We start from the raw sequence: 22,111 nt of genomic DNA, 5'->3' as shown, positions 1-22,111 counted from the left end.
TATACGTGAGTGCTAAAGTAAAGATCTTTACAGATTATCAGCCATTAACATACGCCTTATCAAATAAAAATTCTAAAATGAAGTGATGGAAAGCAAGTTTGGAAGACTATCAGTACATACTACAGTACAAACCAGGAACTACGAATAAAGTTGCAGATGCTTTACCTCGTCCACCTCTCAATTCACTTATCAACTCTATGACTGCGACACAGAACAGCGACGAAAGCTCCTCACAGAATTTAATACCATTTTCCAATGTACCGCTTAAAGTATTCAAGAACCAAATCACTCTAAATCCTTAGTCCCCTAGTCAACATCCATAAATCATATTTGAACCCATCGGTCATTAATGGTCTCAAAACAGACGAAAGAACACTAGGTATATTACAAAACATTTTTGCCCTTCAACTGATACAAAATACGGCTTATTACAATAGAAAATTAGTAATAGATTTAACAAATCAAGCCGAGCAAAATAAAGAAATTATCAACGAACATAACCGTGCCCCCGAAATAGCGAAGAAAACAAGTTGCAAATTCTAGAAAAGTTCTATTTTCCACAAATGCGAGCCAAGGTTGAAAAAATCGTAGAACAATGCAGAACATGTAAGCTTAATAAATATGACCGTCACCCATGTAAACACGCCATGCAATGTACATTAATACCTGAGTACGCTGGACATATTGTCCAAATCGATATCTACCACACTAACAAACAGCTCATTATTATCGCCATAGATAAATTTTCGAAATACGCTCTTATAAAACTAATTAAATCACGAGCGACCGAGGATTTAAAACAACCTCTAAGAGACGACATAATTTCATTAGGAATACCAAAAGTGATTATATTCGACAGTGAAAAATCATTTAATTATATTCTAATCACGTTGATGCTAACTAATCAATTCAATGTAGAGATTCACAAAATTCCACCCTACAAAAGCTGTTCAAACGGTCAAGTTGAGCGATTTCATTCCACTCTTACCGAAATAATACGTTGTCTTAAATCAGAAAATACGCATGAATCGTTTGTGGAACTCCTAGATAAATAAATTTTTAGGTACAACAACTCAATCCATTCTCTAACCTATCGAGCTCTTCTTTAGCCACAGAACAATAATTAATCCCGAACAAATAGGCAAGAAAACGTTGAGAGATTACGAGAAAAAAAAGACACCGATTTAAACCATCATAACAAAAGCAAAACGCCAATGAAGAATTACGGGATAGGTGACACAATTTATGTAAACGTAAATAAAAGATTAGGAAATAAACTAACTCCACGATATAAACAAGATAGTCGTCAAAAACTTTAACAGTACTGTCCTCACCAAATCAGGTAAAACTGTTCATTAATTTAGGCATTAAAATTAGAAAAATATGTTAAAAAAATGTTAAAAAAATTAATTTAACTATTTAAAAAACAAAAAATTTACACTTGAAATGAAAAGAGAAAATTGCTAAACATAGCTAAAGCCAATATTGTAACTTCATATATTTTAAAAAATTAAGCAACATTTAGAGTAAGGACCACTTGTAAAAAGTAAAATGAATTGTAAAATAGTTTTTTTAATAGTTTAAATATCTTAAGTAATAAATCATGTATACCTATGTACATAGTTAATAAAGAAATACACCACTTAATTGCGCAGAGGCGCATCAATCTGAGGAATGAAGTCAATCATCATATGAAATATGACACTAGTCGCACAATGGAACATTTTTATAAATAAAAGCTTGCGGTACGAAATAAGAGTTTAGAGCTTAGTCATAGTATTCCTTACGTTCAACTCTCTCAGATAAAACTTTCCAAGAACTTGGCCGTCGAACACGGACGTTCGAAACTTAGAAGGGAGAAGTTAACAAAATAAAAATTTTGTTACACAGTATACTGTGCTATGCTTAATAATGCTCGGGAATGCAGGTATAAAATTCGTCAAAAAGTATCACGCCACCTTTACTGCTACCCACTTAAAAAATGTTAATCTACAATTAAAGGAATTTAATGACGCTACTAGCACGACACTTACAGTGTGCGTGGCTGTCGACGTCTCGCGCTGCCGTCGCCGAAAATATTAAGGTTAGAATTAAGTTTCACTTTTCATTTGGCTGTTAAAGGAATAAGTACCCATGCGAAGAAAAATAAAAAATTTAATAAGTTAACTTATAATCTGAATTGGCGAAGAATTTCTTTTACAACGGTAAATATTAACTTAACACACAGATGTTTGTACACATATATATTATAAATTATTTCATTAATCTGGGAGGTTACTCTGTAAGGCGTTGCGCAAGTGAAAATAGCGCAAGCATTTTGTCCCTTCGCAATGTGGGCACTCTGTATTGCGAAAGCGAGTGTCAAACTTGTGCGTCTTACGAATTTTTGATTTTCGTCATCAACTGGCAATTAAATTTACTATTATATTTTCTTTTATTATGGAAAGATGAAAACCCAAAGGTAATTTCAAAGCTATTTTGTGTTTTATTCATTAAACGAAATAAATTAAATACACTAACTAACTAGGTAATTTAATAAAGTTTACTTGCGTTTACTAAAAACATAAAAAAGGAAGTAAGAGAGCGCTAAGTTCGGGTGTAACCAAATATTTTATAATCTTGCAAGTTACAAGAATCCAAGTCCGGGAAATTCCTTCAGGTGCTGGCAAAACTTTTTATTAAAAAATGTTGCGAAAGGACTAAATATCCATTATGGGCTGAAATCGTGAATAAATAACAATCAAATTTAGTATCTTCTCTATCTATTTTATTTTATTAAAAACACCTTCAAATGAGATATAATTATGTGATATTGTGTGCCACTGAAAAAACGAAATTTAAAATATTGAGTTGATGTGGAAAACGTCAACCACAGGATCGAAGTTGGTTAACGCTAAGCCACATAATTTTTAAGAAAACTTGACAATTTAATTTCATTAAAATATTACATTTTGACCAACCGAAACGGTCTAAATACAGGTGGAACGACGTAAACCATTTTTTTGGATATATTGGGGATGGAGAAAGGGAGGGGCTGATTGCATTAATATGGACATTGCTCAGGTATACTCGAGAACATATTTTGAATTTTTCCTTTATTAGGAAAATTCACGTTCTGTAAAGAATGTGTTTCGCTCCGCTCAACTTATGGTCAACATAATCGTCATACTGAGCGTACTATTCGCAACACCATCACCAATCTTGAGACCCAGCATTCATTATTGGATAATATTCGACCGAATAGACCACGTCCAGCACGCAGTGAAGAAAATATAGCGGCCGTAGCTGAGATTGTACACGAAGACCATCGAGTGTCGACTCGGACGGACCAAATGGGACGAATAGCAATCTTAAGAGATTCAAAGGCTGCCATTTTATCCAGAAAAAACAACGGTTTAGTGTGTTTTATGGGCCGGTGGCCATGAAGCTATTTGATGCCAGAAATTATGAAGCTCGTGATTTTGGCGACATTTGGTTTCAACAAGACGAAGCCACTTCCCACACATCGCATCAATCAAAAGATGTATTAAGAGAACACCTCGATAATTTCACGTTTTGGGCCGGTCGATTGGCCACTAGGATCGTGTGATATCAAACCTTTAGACTTTTCCCATGGGGATATGTAAAGTCTTAAGTCTATGCGGACAATCACGCTTCGCTTCAGGCCTTAGAGCAAAACATGTCGTGTGTCATTTACCAGTTCCAGTTGAAATGCTCGAACGATTAATCGAAAAATGAGACGTAGCCGCAGCCAACATTTGAAAGAGATAATCTTTCTTTAAAAAAGTAGGAAACCTCAAAATTCATCCCTCTTTACATTTGACACCGGGCTTATGAAGGTAATTGGAAACGATGATTTGAAAATTTTGTAGATATTCTTAAGACATAATGATCTTTAAGGGAGCATTATATTCACTCAATGAAAAAAATTGCATAAATACAAATATATAATTACGCTAAAAAAAAAGTTTGTGTTCCCTTTTTAACTTTGTTGCCGTTGACATATGTATATAGAAAAAATTTATGATGGAAATATAAGAAAAAGTCCAAAAATAATTTCCACAATACTCGAAGCTAAAATTCGGCCTGTGCTATGAAGCTAATATTTCTGACACAGTTTTAAAAGGAATTAATAATTCCAAAATTAACGACATATTTTATCACAGCGCATATGGTCGTATTTCTGCGATGACGATACGGCTGTTCTACATAGAATGCGAGAGCAATCAAATAAAACTTGCGATATTACCTGAAGAACAAATGTACGCAGCAGAAAACAGGATAATTTCTTTGTTGAACAAATTTCAAAATGGAGAGACTTCATCGGTATTTCATTCAATTCATCAATATTTTAAACTAATTATTTTGGCATTCTTTTGTTGCTGTATACGTTGCCACATATGACGACAGATTCATATCGGCCGATTTGATTCGATTTGTTTTACAAGAAAGAATTAAGCCAAAACCAGAAACAGGACAAATGATTTTGCACGAGAATGAATTATAAATTTAAATTTTTTTTAAATTTATTTTTGTAAATTGTTTTCTACAACTTTCTTCAGATTTTATTCACATTTTGTTGTTGTAGTCATTGATTTTTTCCATATTATAATAAGCAAAAACCGCGACATTCATTTTTTTTTTTGACGGCCGGGACGCTTAACTCGGAATCCGGACTGTACCGGCTAAACCGGGACGAATGGTCAGCTAAGCCTTGTGCCTAGGTTGAAGATACTACAAAAGCCGGTATTTCAGTATCTTATGACTGGTATTAGAGTAATTACTGTACTATTATCGTTGAACAAATTAACGCCCAACGTTACGGGAAGCGCACTGTGTTTGTCATACTGAACCATTAAAATAAAATATTTGTTTGATTTTGTGTGTAATTTTAACCATCGAATTTAAAATTATGACATCTATAACTTTACGAAGTTAATAACAGAAAGTGGATGTCGACGAGCAGAGCGTCGAGAATCCATGTGGATCGATATGTATAATAGAATCAGCTGTCCAATCGAATGAGGTGTTGACGCGGTGCAGTGTACAATCCCAACGAATGTCTGTATTAACGAAAGAAGAGCGGGCGATGATCCTGTTTTTTTTGTTCTCAGGTCAGGTGTGTTGCATTAGGGCGCGCCAGTTTTTACCAGAGAGAGTGGTGTGTTATTTTACTGAGGCTTAGCTCATTTAAACCTCCTAGGGCCCTAGGCGAATATTTTGCCCAGTATTACACATATTGGCTGTAAATGTTGAAAGTATATCGGCTTGCTGCTGGTAGAGTATCCGAGGGCGCAGAATATTAAGTGTAAGAAGCGATTATGGTTTTAATCGATATGGATGGAGTATTGATGCTTGATGGAAGCAACTTTATTTTGCATGTTTATTTGATTTACTATATTGACGACTTGTTATTATAGTAAAAGTATATGCGTTTTTGTGTTTATTAATTTTATTGGCGATTATTGACAATTTATTTATTATGGCTTAGTAAGGATAGCGACTCCACGCCTGGATCAGATATGGCTAGAATGGGTACTCCTTTGAAAACATACCCTGGAATTATGACTGTAAAATCGGAGGGATCTTGCGAGAGTACAATGTTTGGCCGCGAATTGAGAACGGCTTCATTTCAAGTAAGTAATTTGGTAAATTCGTCATAGTTAGATTTGTAAGCTACTTTTTTTGACGTGGGATTTGAAGTTTTTATAACTTATTCCCATAAACCACCCATATGAGAAGCGCTTATATATATGCGAAAAGTGCGACCTTTGCTTTTTGTAAGTCTAAGTGCGCCACTGTATCAAATTGAGCGTATAGCGATCCCTTAACTTTATTTTTAAATTGTTATATACATAATTATGAAAATTTAAGCTGCTATGAAGCACTATAGTAAGAGTGTTTGTTATATGTTATCTGAAGTGCGTATGCACTAATTTGACAAGAAATAGCGCGCCACATAGCTCAAGATTATGGAAGCAGGATTTTTAGTTCATTATTGACAAGAGCCATCCTGCAGGGTCGAAAATAAACATATTTGTGATTTTAAATCTGATCTTGTCAGAAGGATTGATGACTATGTTTTTTTTTGCCAATTCGTGAATTTAGTGGTAGTCATACGACGTACCGACCATTATTTGATCTAATAGTTGTGGCTTTGTAGAAGTCTTTACAATACTGATCTTTTGGAGTTGTAATTGATATGAGATTTCTAACTCCCGAAATTTCTTTAATTGTGAATTAAGGTATTCTTTTGAATTTTCGTCAACTTGAGTTGTTGGCGTGAAAACTGGTTCAGTAACTAGTTCACTTAGAATCCAACTGAATATAGTATTTTGGGATAGAAGGATCCTTGACATTTTTTCAGCACCTTCAAGTATTATTTGCGGTATAAGATGGCTGCCTAATAGAATATCTATTTTAGCGGGGATATTGCAGTTGGGATCTGCTAGCTTCAGTTCAGTTCAAGTTGTGGTAAAAGTATGGCTTCTGTTTGAATGTTCTTATCCGCTTGGGGGGGAATTAGGGTAATGGGGCAGTTTGAGACTACTCTTCCGCCCATTCCCATAGTTTCAAAGTTCGTTTCTTTTGATGGCAGTTTTATTCTATTTTGTGCCTTAGACGCTATGAAGGATCGTTATGATCGGTATTCGATAGAGATGACTGCTGTGGGTAGTAATACTCTATTTTGTATTTCGCTGTGTGGCGTTTGAGTTTTTGGTGCCTTTGAGCAGCATGGTGTCTTTTCGCAAGTTTTAAGATTTTGTTTTTTGGGAGTTGTTGTTTGAACTAAACCCGTGATTTTTTTTGTATAAGCTCTTCTTTGGGGTGAGATAGGAAAGTGGGCTGAGGCATTAAGTGATGTCTTTTATGACAATGTAAGCAATTGAATTTGCGTTTGCAATTTTTATATGTATGCGCATGTGACAAACAATTTGTACATAATTTTTGATCTCACGAAATAGTTTCTTTCTTTAATTTTCCGTAAGATTTGAGCTTATGCCCTCTTGTGCATAGTTCGCATGACGTATGTTTTTTCTGTTTGGATGTTAACGATTGCGTAGGGGTAAGAATTTACCCGCGTTAAGGCATGCCTGTCGTAAGAGGCGACTAAAAGCCAATATGCACTATGACCGTTATTAAGTACCTTGCTCAGTAATATCAGAATAGCATGTCAGAAATAGTGCTATAATACTCAGCTTGAAATGATATTATAGACTTGAAATGAGATTCCAAATAAAAAGACATTTGAAGTTCAAGCGACAAATGTCACCAGTCATTGAGTAATGGGTAGCTCAACTGGCAGTAGTTTCCGCTACACAGTCTTACCGGAGACTTTCTGGTACCATGGGGAGCAGAAAGCCCTTGGTCTTCGGTCCAATCTGCTCATTGGGTTATGGCCCCTTTAGGGAGATTCGTGTTGGTTGTGGTTGAAACCTAAATGCAGGAAGACCTGAAAATTCAGCTTAACTGTTTTTTCAGTTCTAAAAAGAAGTTGCAAAAAGCAACTGGGTTCCGTACCCGAAAACGGAAGAGGTTTTAGGTCGGCCTCGAATCTTACCAAGATGGTAGTGTGTGCCCAGACACACTGCCACTGGTAACCAAATGAATACTTGCAAATAGCTCGTATTATTTGGGGCGCTTATCAACGCATTGTTTTGACACGTTGTGCTTTGGAGCACCGTGAGGTAAGGCCGTCGCCGGCAGGTACTCACGTAAATCAACAACGAAATTTGTAGTCTTATCAATTCTTCACTTGCTTCTTTTTGAATTTTAAGCAAGTTTATTAGTGTCGTTACTTGTGTATCAACCAATATTCTTTCGTTTTCATATCAAGATTTTGGAGCTTCCCAAACCAAATTAAAATTGTCGTCATTTAGTGCGAACTGTTTTGCTATTTCCCCTGCTTGGCCTTTAGTTATCTATCGGAGGCGATGCAAGTTTTGTGTTTCTGATAATTTTGGATGATAGATATATACGACTGTAAACATGTCCCGGAAAGACAGCCATTCTTCATAACCTCCAAAAAATGTTTCTACATCACATGTGGGCACCTCGACGTGGATGCCTGAACTTGCCTCTTGACTTTGTACTTGTGGCAGTTCTACTCTCGGATGTGGAGTATGTGCCATTGCTTTTATTAGCTTTAATTGATCGGAGATCATAGCTTTTATAGCTTCATACTGGTCTAAGCAGTTTTCGTATATTGCGTAAGCCGAGAATTTGAAACTTTGTAGTAGATCTGAGTCGTCAGAATCTACTAAGGCGTTAGTACTGAGCCGCTTGGAGACGAGTCAAACATTTTTCAAGATTTTTTTTCGTTGATTTATAAAATCAATTCAGAATGTTCTTGAATCGGTGAAGATAAAAACCGAGGGCAGTATCGTATTAACCTGTCACTCTCAGAAATGAATTTGGTGGCAAAAATATCTTTACTTTGCTCATTTGCTTGGTAGCAACCTCTTTCGCAAGTGTATCAAATGTAATTTGATTTTTAACAACATTCATCATTTTTGTAGTATGTTGAAGATATGTTTCAGAAGAAATTATATTTTTCAGTGTAAACTAATTTAAATAAAGCGATAAAGTATACTTAAAACCGAATACTGCTTTACGTATATACGAGTTTTTTTCGGATTAGATTACTATTTACTTGTGAAATAATTTTTTTTATTTGTGTAAATATTTTGTTGATTGTATTTTTAATTTTCTTATTTTAATTATTAAAAACCGCACCTTTAATTAAGCAATACTTTTTATGTCCTTATTTTGAGATACTAAGGTACACCCTAATACACGGACTTGTATGTATGTACGAGTATTTATGTTCTTATGCAATTGAGAGCTCGTTGAAGAAATCAATGCGCTTTGTACATACATATGTAAGTATTCAGGTATTGTTTGGGCGTATGTATGTTTATATGTTTATGTTCTTTTGGAGTTGATAGCTCATTGAAGAGAACAATGCGCTTTTATGTTTTTGTACGCAATCTTGCCTGTTTGTTACAAAGGGTATTGCGGGATATATACCAATGTGGACTTTGAAAAGATGTACAACTAAAATTGTATATGTTTTAATATGTATATACGTATATTGTTCAAATCAATCTATGTAAAATTTTTGTTTAACCGCGCTTTTTGTATGTTTGTTTTTTAGTAAATTATTTATTATTATACTCTCGCAACTTGTTGCTACAGATCATAATAGTTTTGTTCACCTAACTGTTGTTTGTATCACCTAAAACTAATCGAGTTAGATATAGGGTTATGTATATATAAATGATCAGGATGAAGAGACGAGTTGAAATCCGGGTGACTGTCTGTCCGTCCGTCTGTGCAAGCTGTAACTTGAGTAAAAATTGAGATATCTTTATGAAACTTGGTACACATGTTTCTTGATACCGTAAGACGGTTGATATTGCAGATGGGCGTAATCGGACTACTGCCACGCCCACAAAACGCCATTGATCAAAAACAAATATATTGCCATAACTAAGCTCCGCAATAAGATACAAGACTGTTAATTGGTACAAAGGATCACATTAGGGAGGGGCAGCTGCAGTTAAAAAAAATTTTAAGAAGTGGGCGTCGTCCCGCCCCTAATAAGTTTAATGTGCATATCTCCTAAACCGCTAAAGCTATAACCAAATTAACTGGGAGCAAATGTTTTTAGAACCCCTATTGACGGTGTGAAAATGGGTAAAATCGGGTGGCAACTCCGCCCACTCCCCGTATAACGGTACTGTTAAAAAATACTAAAAGCCCGATAAACCAAGCAATAAACACGCCAGAGACATTTAATTTTATCTCTGGGATGGTATGAGATGACTTTATAGGAACCGCGCTCAAAATTAGTCAGTGGGCGTGGCACCGCCCACTTTTAGGTGAAAACCCATATCGTGGGATCTGCTTAACCGATTTCAACCAAATTCGGTGCATAACATTCTTTTTATATTACTATGTTATAGTGCGAAAATGGGCGAAATCGGACTACAACCACGCCTATTTCCTTTATAATACCATTTTCAATTCCATCTGATTCTTTCACTTTCCACTATGCATATCAAGCAAAAATGATTATATCGGGGTAAAACTTTGCGTGAATAATACGTTTAAAGTATGCCAAAATTGTCTAAATTGAACCAAAACTGTTCAAGCCCCTAAGTACTAAATATGTGGACCCCAGTGCCTATAGTTGACCTTCTACCGAAAATATCAGTCAATCCACAAAGAAATCTCAAACTTGTATACCATTTGACTTTGGGAGATTATAAAATGTTCGGTTACATCCGAACTTAGCCCTTCCTTACTTGTTATTTATGTTGTGTAGTTAGGTGTTTTAGTTTTCCCGCCCGATTTGTGTTTTTTGTTTATTTACAGTTTTTATCTATTTTGTTTTTGGCACGTACTAAATATATGTTTGCTTTTATATTAGGTCAAGTAAAAAGTTCGTTCGGTTTTAATCTAAGAGATGGCGTTATTGTCCATAGTACTAGTGTTACTTGTCGCATCATGTCATACTATACGGCGCTGAAAACGTGTTTATTCGCGCTAAAAGTTTGTCTTTGATAAAGCGGCTGAAAACATTAAGTTAGTTTATGGGCCCGATACTGTAAACGAACGTGTAGCACAAAAGTGATTTGCTAGGTTCCGTTCCGGTAATTTCGATGTCAAAGATGCACCACGCGTCGGGAGGCCTGTCGTCGAAAATTGCGATAAGATCATGGAAATAGGGGAACCAGACCGTCACGTGAGCACTTATTTAATTGCTGAGGAACTAAAGATAAGCCAGAAAACCGTTTGAAACCATTTGCATAACCTTGCATTCAAAAAGGAGCTCGATGTTTGGTCACACGAACTAACACGAATAACATGATGGACCGAATTTCCATCTGCGAATCGTTTCTGAAACGGATTGTGACTGCCGATGAAAAATGGGTCACTTATGACAACATCGAGCGCAAACGGTCGTGATCAAAGCTCGGGGAAGCGGCCCAGACGGTGGCCAAGACCGGATTGACGGCCAGGAAGGTTTCGCTGTGTGTTTGGTGGGATTGGCAAGTAATCATCTACTACGAGCTGCTCCCCTATGGCCAAACGCTCAATTCGGCTCTCTTCTGCCAACAACTGGACCGCTTGAAGGCAGCACTCAAAATTGTGAAAATTGGCTCTCCGATTTTTTTGGCAATAGGGACGCAGTCTTTTACGAGAGGGGTATAATGAAGTTGGCATCTCGTTGGCAACTAGTTTACGAACAAAACGGCACATATTTGACTTAAATAGGACAAATGTACACAAAGTTATTATCTTTTGAAAAATCAATAAAAAACCAAACGAAATTTTTACTTTACGTAATATTATTTTCTCTCCACACTATTCCTTTGTATATATCTATTTTATATACCAATATATGTTAATGCACTAGATTTTTGTTATCACTTTTTGTTTCACTGCACTTTTAAGCACTTGGAGACCATAATTTTTCGCGGCAAAATCTGAGATGGTTTTTTTAGTCAACGATTTTTTCATATTATAATTCACCCACGTTTTTTCTGTTTTTTTTTTTTTTATATCCACTAGTGCCTTTCTGTAACGCTCGAAGGAATATGAACAAATTAAGACCCAATTTTACGGGGAGAGCACTGTGTTTCTTACACTGAACCATTAAAATTAAATATTTGTGTAATATTGTGGACAATTCCACTGTTTTCTATTTATTTTCACAAATTAATTTGAACCATCGCATTTATGTAAATTGATGACATTGATAACTTTGCGAAATTAATAAAAAAATAAGTGGATGTCGACGAGCCGGGCGTCGAGAATTCCACGATGTGTATAATAGAATCAGCTGTCCAATCGAATGAGGTGTTGACGCGGCGCAGTGAACAATCGAAACGAATGTCTGTATTAGCGAAAGAAGTGCGGGCGATGATCCCGTCCTTTTTGTTAAGTTGTGTAGTGTTTTCAAATGTTGAGTGTGGTGCGGTGCGTCGTATGTGGTGAGATCCTGTGAGTATTTTCAGGTGTGGTGTTTATTTACTGAGGCTTAGCTCATTTAAACCATCTAGTTTGCTTAAAATTAAAATCCTATCTATTGTCATATGTGTTGTGTTTGTATGTAACTATCCTTAGCAACTTTCTAACTTAATTATTAATCTCGTTCATTACTTAAAAATATATGCATACATACGTGCATATACATGAATTTTTTTATGTATACTTATACATATAATGGCTTGATTTTCTATGTATTTTTTTATTTCAGAAGCGTTCTCAACAGTTTTCCTGACATTCTCTCAACGCACAAGGGTGCGATGCAAAAACACAAAGAATGCGAACGTTTAACCTCTGAGCAAAAGATGAGAAATGCCTAAATGACCGATGTGAATCGTCGAAGCGATGTTATTTCCCATGCTGTAATGGCTGAAATGTCGCATTTTGAAGAAGAACGTGATACACAAATAAAACAGGTGCTTAAATCATTAAAAGTTCTATTCAAATGTCGTTAATACGCTGCAAGGTGGAATATAATTTTCAACCAGGAATCAAATCATATTTTATATGCTAATAGATTTATAATTGTAGTTTAAGTAATTGTTCATAAGATTGTTATGATAGATGCGCTTTACTTGTTTAAGTATAAATTTTAAGTATTAATATCTATATTTAAACTATATACATATATGGCAGTAATTAACTTTAATATTTTGTATATAACTTTTTATATCTTTTCAGTGAGAAGCTTAGTACCTATTAGTGTCTTGGTAACGAAAATATAGTCTTTTATTTAAAAGAAATGCAAAATGTTATGGTAACTAAAACGTAACCGAAATGCTAACATATGCATTTGTAGAGGCAACAGATGGATAACAAAGAGAATAATACGACGATGAAAATAAAATAACGGATATGCTAGTTACTGCTAACAAATGAGTTACAAATGCGCTAAATGTTTATATGTTAGAGGTAAACATACCGCTAACCACACCAATAACCCTTAGGGTAACTAATATTGCTGTTATGAGTAACACATGCATAGGTAGCCCATTCGTTAACACATTCGGTAGCATATGCATTTTTTACATCTAACAGACTGTAAACAGATTTGGTAACTGATATGTGCCATACTGCTAATCAAAATATTATATAATAAATAACTTCAGTCAAATTAACAAGCTGTTTTTTTTATATTTGTTAATTTCCCCTGGAAGATTAACATAATCACTCTTTGCTTTAAATATTCCTTTCCTATGTGTTTATGGACCTAATTGATCATTATTCCGTCGATTATTACTAGTACTAGCAATATTGTTCGAATTATAATTTTTTGCTCATACATACTTTACATTTTTGCTCGTCTATAACACATATCTTTGTTTTAATGTAATCAAAAATATGGTTTTCTTCGCATTTTATACTCTCGCAAAATGTTACACTGAATAAAATAATGTTCACCTAAATGTTGCTTGTTAACACTGAAAACCACGCTAGTTAGTTCGTTTATAGATAAATCACACCTAAATAAAGATATCGGAATAAATTTATATAACTTTTCAGTGAGGACCTTAGTACCTATTAGTGTCTTTGTAACAAAAATATTAGTTCATCTATAAGATATCTGAATAAAATTAATAAGGTTAGAGGATAAAGTTACGACTTTTCAAATTTCCGGTTGACTTTATATAGTACATGTATATGGCCAATATGAAAGAGATATTAACAAAATAAAATGAATGTATAATTTTGGATATACGTGTATATTCGAAAATGGGGGAAATCCGTGTATGAATTACCCTATCTTCATATAATTCATACTCGTATAATGATATTCGTGGATGATAGAAGGAGGAATACATTAGTCAATTTGTGTGTTAACTATAGCTTGAATCCAATATTATGTTGTTTTCTTAACCATGTTCTGATTTAGCGGTACAGAGGTTGGTCTAGTCCTCACTTCTCTGCTACTTTATTTTATATGCCCACTATATACTTATATAGTATTAGTTAATATTATGCTAATTATGATAAAATATATTATTTTTATGTTAACCTAAAACACCTGGAATATTTCAACGTTCCTTGCAAATTTCAGGAGTATAAAATGTTTGGTAATACCTGAATTTAAACTTTCCTTGTTTAGTAAACAGTTTTACAAACCGAAAAATATTACAAAGCTTATGCAGTTGTTATAATTGAATTCTCTATTATATAATATTTTGGCGAACACGGATGCCAGATCAAAACACAATCGACGATACACTGCTAGAACCAACCAGATAGCGAAATTCGTAGTTGCCAGAATGTTCGAGTAGCGAAGTTTTGTTAACAATCTACTATATAAGGGCAGCCGGATCGTTCAGCAGACACAGTTTTAATTAGAGTGTTGCCGTGTCATGAGCAATTAAACAATAAGTTGTAAACTCTAATAGTGTTAAGTTGTTTGGATGAGAAATAAAGATAAGTGTATAGCCATTAAATTGGGACTTTTATGTAACAATCCAGTGATCGAACTCAAGAGTGAGTTACAATGTAGACGATTTATCGAGAAATCCGCTACAATATTATTGAAGCATTTTTCTTTGGATAAGACATATATGGGGTGCGTTCGAACTACGTAATAATTACAGCAGCTTTGTTGCATATTTGACACTTCGTTGCTGATACTCTGCTGTTGTGCAGACAAAAATTGAGCGTTGTCGATTATTTGTAGAAATTGCGCGTAAAAAAAGTGACAACAGAACCTGATGATGTTGCACGTGTTGCCAGAAATTCACGCAGAACGTGATACTTTGAGACGTTTGCTACGCTGTTGTCGTGATTACCATCTCGAACGCACCCATGTTCTATTAGATTATTCGATCATTTGGACAATTTTCCCGATTTGAAGCACTACTTTATAAACATTCTGATGACTTATGTAATAAGTTAAGTTATTAATATGATGTGCATTGAACTACTTTTATAGAATATACAATAGTAATTTTGTTTACAACCTTACAGCTTTCAAGCTAAGGGGTAAGACTCTCCTCAGAAATTATTGACAACGTTCATATTTTCAAATAATCCGAATTTATTATTTTAATTTGAATTATATTAACAAGCAATAATGTGGAAATAACACCCCAATTTTTTAAGTCTACTTAATTTTAGCAGTCGGTCTACTTGCGCTGGCTAGTATAACAAGATTTTGCTTTGCGGATGGATACTATCAGACTACTTGAAAACTCAGATTACAACTTTGAACTTGCATATTTAAAAAGCATTGTTTAAGGTGTTTGGGTCAAGTTTGAATTCGTAAAACTAAACATAAAGAAATGGAAATAATTAAAATCAGATTGCTTAGTAGATTTGAATCGTACTGAAATTAGAAGATACTTGTGAGTTAAATGCCTTAGTTTTTCAACTAAATTAAATTTAAAGAATCCGATAAGTGCATTATTAAATAACAACTTAAAGGGATATAGTACAGGTCGCCTCCGAGTTGGTGCATTCTACGTAACGCTACATTACCTGCGGCCTTAGCAACTTGTGGATTTGACTATAGCTTTAACATGGATTACGGCTTGGAACTTATTTTTCTTTGAATTTCGTTTGAACCCTGGGCTGGTGGCTTAATGGCGCAACTGCATCCGTCCCGTTAAAATCATGACAGACCTCAGAGTATGGTTGGTTGAGCGTGCGTCAACCCTCGCCTTGGCCCCGTGAGAGATAACCTTGGGACGATTAAAGGCAACTACCTTCCGCGGAACGGATGACGGTACTGAATGGTTACCCTTTTAGCAAATAATAAACGTAGCGAAGACAGGACGAAATCGGGCTGTGAAACAAAATCGGAACCAATACCCAGAGATATCTCTGGGACGGAACCGTCAACGCCACTTAAAGACAAGACGCACTAGGGAAAGAAAGTCGAACCGACGCTTGGCAGCCAAAATTCTGGAGCGCTGCGGCGACAGACAGGCTGAGTAGGTATTTGTTCAGCATGCCAGTATTCATGCTTGAATGGTCCAGAAGGGTGCTGAGCAAAAGCAGTTTCAGAGAGGCAACCGAACAGGACGTGTGACAAACGACAATAAAGCGACAAAGGTCTCATGAGGGAGAAGCCTCTCGCGGAATAAGGCCCAAACGGGACTTGCGCCAATGTTTAGCTAAATCGCTAAACTCGCGCATTCCAATGAGCTTAGTGTATGTGATCGCAGCAGGAAGGATGGTGCTATCTTTCAAGAATGGAAAAGGATGGTAGCGGTTATTTCTGCGGTCTTCATGAGATGGTCAGAGGGAATCCTGAACCACTTCCAAGGCGTGAAAGTTCCGGGTGCCATGATGTGCTTCGTAAGCTTATAAGATGCGCTGATGAACAATCGGCAGCTAAGGGGGCCATGAGTTATGGCTTCGAGAAGGTGGCTATGAGGATTCTTCCTACAGATCCCAGGGCAGATGGCCCTTAACCCCCTAATACGGTAGAGGAGAAGGGCGAAGACGTCCTTGGGATCACGGAAGAAGACTCGGTTAAATCTGACCTAGTCAGCAACGAAGGCGGATCGTCGATTGGCGAATCCGTCTTCAGTTAGGAACGGCTGTTTGAGGAGGTGCGGGACACTAAGGAACAGTGCGCCGAGTTGGCGAAGTTGGTGAGGCACGTGTAGATAAAAGTTTCTTCAGGTTAATCTCCAACATGCAAAGGCGTCATCCGCAAACTTACTGCTCCGTCTGGAATGAGACGAAGTTGATGTCGTCCTGATCCAGAAACCGTTCTTGAGCAGTTTTGGAATTTCTGGATTGCGGACGAAAAGCCATGAGCTGTTAGCGGCCAGCCAAGCAGTTAGAACGAGAGCTTGCTTGCTAGTACGGAATGAACTAAAAGTTTTTCTCTTGCCTAATTTCAGCGACAGTGACATCGTCACCGACAAAGTAGGGGGCGAAGAAGGAGGTTTTTGGCTGATCTCAGCCTATAGCCACACCAGGATGAGGTGAAAGCACCTCCCATGCAGCTAAGAAAGGCACTAGAGGAGGCACGACAAAGAGTCCAAAGAGGCCAAAGAGGCCAGTTTTATAATTGGTTCCGGCACAAACGCGCGAAATACAATCTGTGGAAGCTCGGATACAAACCAGAGAGGTGAGTCACAAGAATAATAGTCTTAGCATGAATACTACATATTAGCACATTGATATGATGAATATGTCAAGAATTTAGAAACATTAGTTGTTTAAATGACTATAAACTCCCCTTCCAACTACACCGCTTCTTCAGGGTAAATAATGTCACACCCTAATACAACACACCACACCTTGGAACACAACACGCACTCACAACATAAACGACCACACTGCACACGATGTCAGCACAGAAGTTACCACCATACACGATGACACCCCACACCATCAACAAAAAGAGGGATTGGATCTTCAATTCACCTCATTCGAAATAATTCCGACCTCTTTGCGCAACGTAAATGTATGAAATCGCTATCTCCGCTACCAACCGTCAAAACTTTCTGAGTTTAAAAACGTAGTATTAATTTTTATCACAAAAGTGTTAAACCAATAAAAAACTTGTGAAACATTCAATAAAAAAATAAAGAATATTTCAATTTAAACCTTAAAAAGGCGTTTGTGAAAGAAAGGGGAAGTAATAATGTCAATGTTGAGTGCTAACATTATAGCATAATTATTCATGGTCCTTCGAGCCATAGTGAGCGGCACTATGGAGTAATAAAAAAAAAAAAAGAAGTGAAGTGGATAAACGTTAATATATACATGCAAACGAACAAAAAAAACAAAATATATATATGACAAGTGACTAAAAAGTGCTGTGGAGTGAACTGACATACATATACACATAGAAGAAGAAAAACAGATTGTTAAAAAGTTAATTTAAAAAAAAACAGAAGAAGAAAGTGTGGAGTGACACAAACATATGTACAAGAGGTAAAAAACAACAATTATAAAAAAAAACGGGCGCGAAATAACACAAAATTTCATACGAGCGCGAATAGCAACAAAAATACATACATAATTAAAAAAAAAAAAAACAAGAACGGGCGCGAGTCAAAACTAACAAAAAACATAATCACCTCAAAAGGACACAACAACAACCACACCAGCCTAAATCAGCACTGCGAAGCAGAAATTGGGAGAGAGCCACAAGCGGAAAAAGCAACACACAAGTATACCATACACACATATGGTATACAATATTGTCCCCAAAACTCCTTGGTGGACCCCAAAGTGAGTCGTATCGTTTCCTATTCCTTTATTTTATCATGCATATATGTAAAGATTACAGTTTTATATATATAGAACCTGTAATAACAAATACGTTCACCAAACTACAACAGTTCGGTAAAATATATATATAATATATATATACCAACCTAAAGATGTATTATTAAGAACAACAATAATTCAATGCCTATTTATGCTTAGCTTCGTGTATTCAAATACACCATCAAGAAACAAAAATCAAAAACGAATTCAAGTATATACTTGCAAATTTCTCCAGCAATACCCCTTGTGTTTAATAAAGCAATAAGCAGGATTGCACATAATAAGTAAGCATAGGCAAAATAGAAAATCTAAAACAAGACAGAGAAACAAATAAAAACACAACAAACAAACATACATATATGCATATCGAAATAACGCTTATATATCACATCTCTATATATCGTTAAATATATATTTTTAATAAACATATATACATACAAAAATATATTTACAAAGTGCATACGGTCGAATACCTGCACATTATTTACTTTGCTTTGGCGCTCTCTTCGCTGTGCGAGCCTACATGCATACGTATATATACACATTTATATACACAAACGGCGATTAATATATAATATCTGTAACTTTATACCCTACTTTTGGACCTAATAAAGTTATTTAATATCCATTTCAAAAAAGAAAAAATTATCATAAATTTCGAATATTATCAAACGGCGATAAAACAAATATATGATAAACGAATTTATAAAAAATTAAAATTATTAAAAACAAAAAAAACATTTTTTCCAACAACATACTTACATTCATATGTTACATATATATTTACAATTTTACATATATTCAATGTAACAAACAAGCAGGATTGCATACAAAAACAAGTAAGGAAGGGCTAAGTTCGGATGTAACCGAACATTTTATACTCTCGCAAAGTCAAATAGTATACTCGTTTGAGATTTCTTTGTGGATTGGCTGATATTTTCGGTAGAAGGTCAACTATAGGCACTGGGGTCCACATATTTAGTACTTAGGGGCTTAAACAGTTTTGGTTCGATTTAGACAATTTTTGGCCACAAGGTGGCATACTTTAATCGCATTATTCACGCAAAGTTTTATCCCGATACAGTCATTGTTGCCTGATTTGCATAGTGGAAAGTGAAATAATCAGATGGAATTTAAAATGGTGTTATATGGAAAGTAGGCGTGGTTGTAGTCCGATTTCGCCCATTTTTGCACTGTGACATAGAAACATGAAAAGAACGTTATGCACCGAATTTGGTTGAAATCGGTTAAGCAGATCTCAAGATATGGGTTTTCACCTAAAAGTGGGCTGTGCCACGCCCACTGTCTAATTTTAAACGCGGTTCCTATAAAGTCATCTCATACCATCCCAGAGATAAAATTTAATGACTCTGGCGTGTTTAGTGCTTGATTTATCGCGCTTTTAGTAGTTTTTAACAGTACCGTTATATGGGGAGTGGGCGGAGTTGCCACCCGATTTCAACTATTTTCACACCGTCAATAGAAGTGCTAAAAATATTTGCTTCCAGTGAATTTTGTTATTATAGCATTAGCGGTTTAGGAGATATGCACATTAAACCTATTAGAGGCGGGACCACGCCCACTTTTTTAAAAAAAATTTTAACTGCAGATGCCCCTCCCTAATGTGATCCTGTGTACCAAATAACAGTCTTGTATCTTATTGCGGAGCTTAGTTATGGCAAGTTATTTGTTTTTGATTAATGGCGTTTTGTGGGCGTGGCAGTGGTCCGATTACGCCCATCTGCAATACCAACCGTCTCACGGTACCATGAAACATGTCTACCAAGTTTCATAAAGATATCTCAATTTTTACTCAAGTTAGAGCTTGCACGGACGGACGGACAGACGGACAGACGGACGGACAGACGGACGGACGGACAGACAGTCACCCGGATTTCAACTCGTCTCTTCATCCTGATCATTTATATATATATAACCCTATATCTAACTCGATTAGTTTTAGGTGATACAAACAACCGTTAGGTGAACAAAACTATTATACTCTGTAGCAACAGGTTGCGAGAGTATAAAAAAAGCACATTGATCTCTTCAACGAGCTCTCAATTGCATTAGAAAATGTGCATACTTATGTACAAAGTGTATTGATCTCTTCAACGAGCTCTCAATTTCACGAGCACATAAATATATAATAACAAGTCCGTGTATTAGGGTGTACCTAAATACATCAACATAAGGACATAATAAGTATTCTTAAATTAAAAGTGCCATTCTTAATAACTAAATTAAGAAAATTTAAATTACGCTCACAAATATATATTTAAAATAAAATACAAATTAAAAAATAATTTCGCAAGTAAATATTTATCTAGTCCGAAAAAAAAATCGTATATACGTAAAATAGTATTCGGTATTAATTATCATTTATTGCTGCATTTAAATCAGTTTACACTGAGAAAATTTTAATTAACTTTGACACATATAGTAATAAATAACAAAACAAAAATGGTTAATGACGATAAAAATCAAATTACACCTGTAGAAGCTACACGCGCAAGACAGGTTACCACAAAGCACATAAAAGGCAAAAATATTTGTGTTGCCAAATTCATTGCCGAGAGTGACAGATTAACACGATACTGCACTCGATTTTCATCTTCACCGATTCAAGACATCTCTGAATCGTTATTGGAAATAAAAAAACAAAATATTGAAAATTTTTGGACTCGTCTCCAAACGGCTCATGACGCCATAGTAGATTATGACAATTCAGATCTACCACACGATTTTAAATTATCGGCTTACGCACTATACGAAAACTGCTTAGACCAGTATGAAGAAACAAAAGCTATGATTTCTGATCAATTAAAGCTAATAAAAGCGATTGCACCTACTCCGCATCCGAGAGTAGAGCTGCCACAAATTCAAAGTCAAGAGGCAAGTTCGGGCATCCATCTCGAGGTGCCCGCATGTGACACAGAAATATTTTATGGAGGTTATGAAGAATGGCCGTCCTTCCGGGACATGTTCACTGCCGTATACATCAACCATCCAAAATTATCAAAAGCGCAAAAATTGTATCACCTCCGATACAAAACTAAAGGTCAAGCAGGCGCAATAGTAAAACAGTTCGCACTAAATGACGACAATTTTAATTTGGCTTGGGAAGCTCTAAAATCCAGATATGAAAATGAAAGAATATTGGTCGATAACCGAGTAACGACACTATTAAACTTGCCTAAGATTCAAAAAGAAACCAGTGAAGAGTTTATAAGACTACAATCCACTGTTTCAAACTGTTTGTCGGTTTTATCGACACAAAATATTCCCACAGACAGCTGGGACCCTATACTGGTAAACATATGCACTGCCGCATTACCAGAAAAATCGTTACTTTTATGGGAGCAATCGCTCTCATCACGAAAGAAATGCCCCACGTGGCAACAAATGAAAGACTTTCTAACTACCCAGTACGAAATCGCTGAAAGGGTAGATAAAAAACTAATTAAAACAAAAATTGTTCAAAACGACCTAAAAAGAAGCTTCAATAGACCCCAAGCTAGTAGCAAAAACAAATTCCTCAGAAGATTTTACAAAACGCAATCGTTCACATCCGAACAGAATAAGCATACGTCATGCGAACTATGCACAAGAGGGCATAAACTACAATCTTGCGAGATATTTAAAAAATTAAAAATTCAAGAAAGAAACAATTTTATAAGAACAAAAAGAGTATGTACAAATTGCTTGTCACATACGCATACTCATAAAAATTGTAAAAGCAAATTCAATTGCATCTACTGTCGAAAAAGACATCACACAATGCTTCACTACAGCACATTGCCCAGCTCACCCCAAAAGAGTGCATATATTAGTATAAAAA

At 35.7% G+C, this 22,111-nt stretch overlaps 1 protein-coding gene across 6 annotated transcripts in view; it reads right to left on the bottom strand.

Annotated features, from left to right (window-relative positions):
- Positions 1–22,111, bottom strand: part of LOC106622780 (equilibrative nucleoside transporter 1) — a 242,831-nt gene that overhangs the window by 196,660 nt on the left and 24,060 nt on the right. The window contains exon 1 of one of the 6 annotated variants that reach the window (XM_070112936.1): positions 2,733–2,736. The exons of the other annotated variants lie outside the window; for them this stretch is intronic. The gene's annotated coding sequence lies outside the window, so the exon portion shown is untranslated. Of the gene's footprint in view, positions 1–2,732; positions 2,737–22,111 lie in introns of those variants that run through there. 6 annotated transcript variants of the gene reach the window in all.

The sequence above is a fragment of the Bactrocera oleae genome, chromosome 2 (genome assembly GCF_042242935.1).
Source record: "Bactrocera oleae isolate idBacOlea1 chromosome 2, idBacOlea1, whole genome shotgun sequence".
NCBI lineage: Eukaryota > Metazoa > Arthropoda > Insecta > Diptera > Tephritidae > Bactrocera > Bactrocera oleae.
The sequence above is the reverse complement of the archived record's forward strand: the minus strand, read 5'-3'. Positions and strand labels throughout refer to the sequence as shown.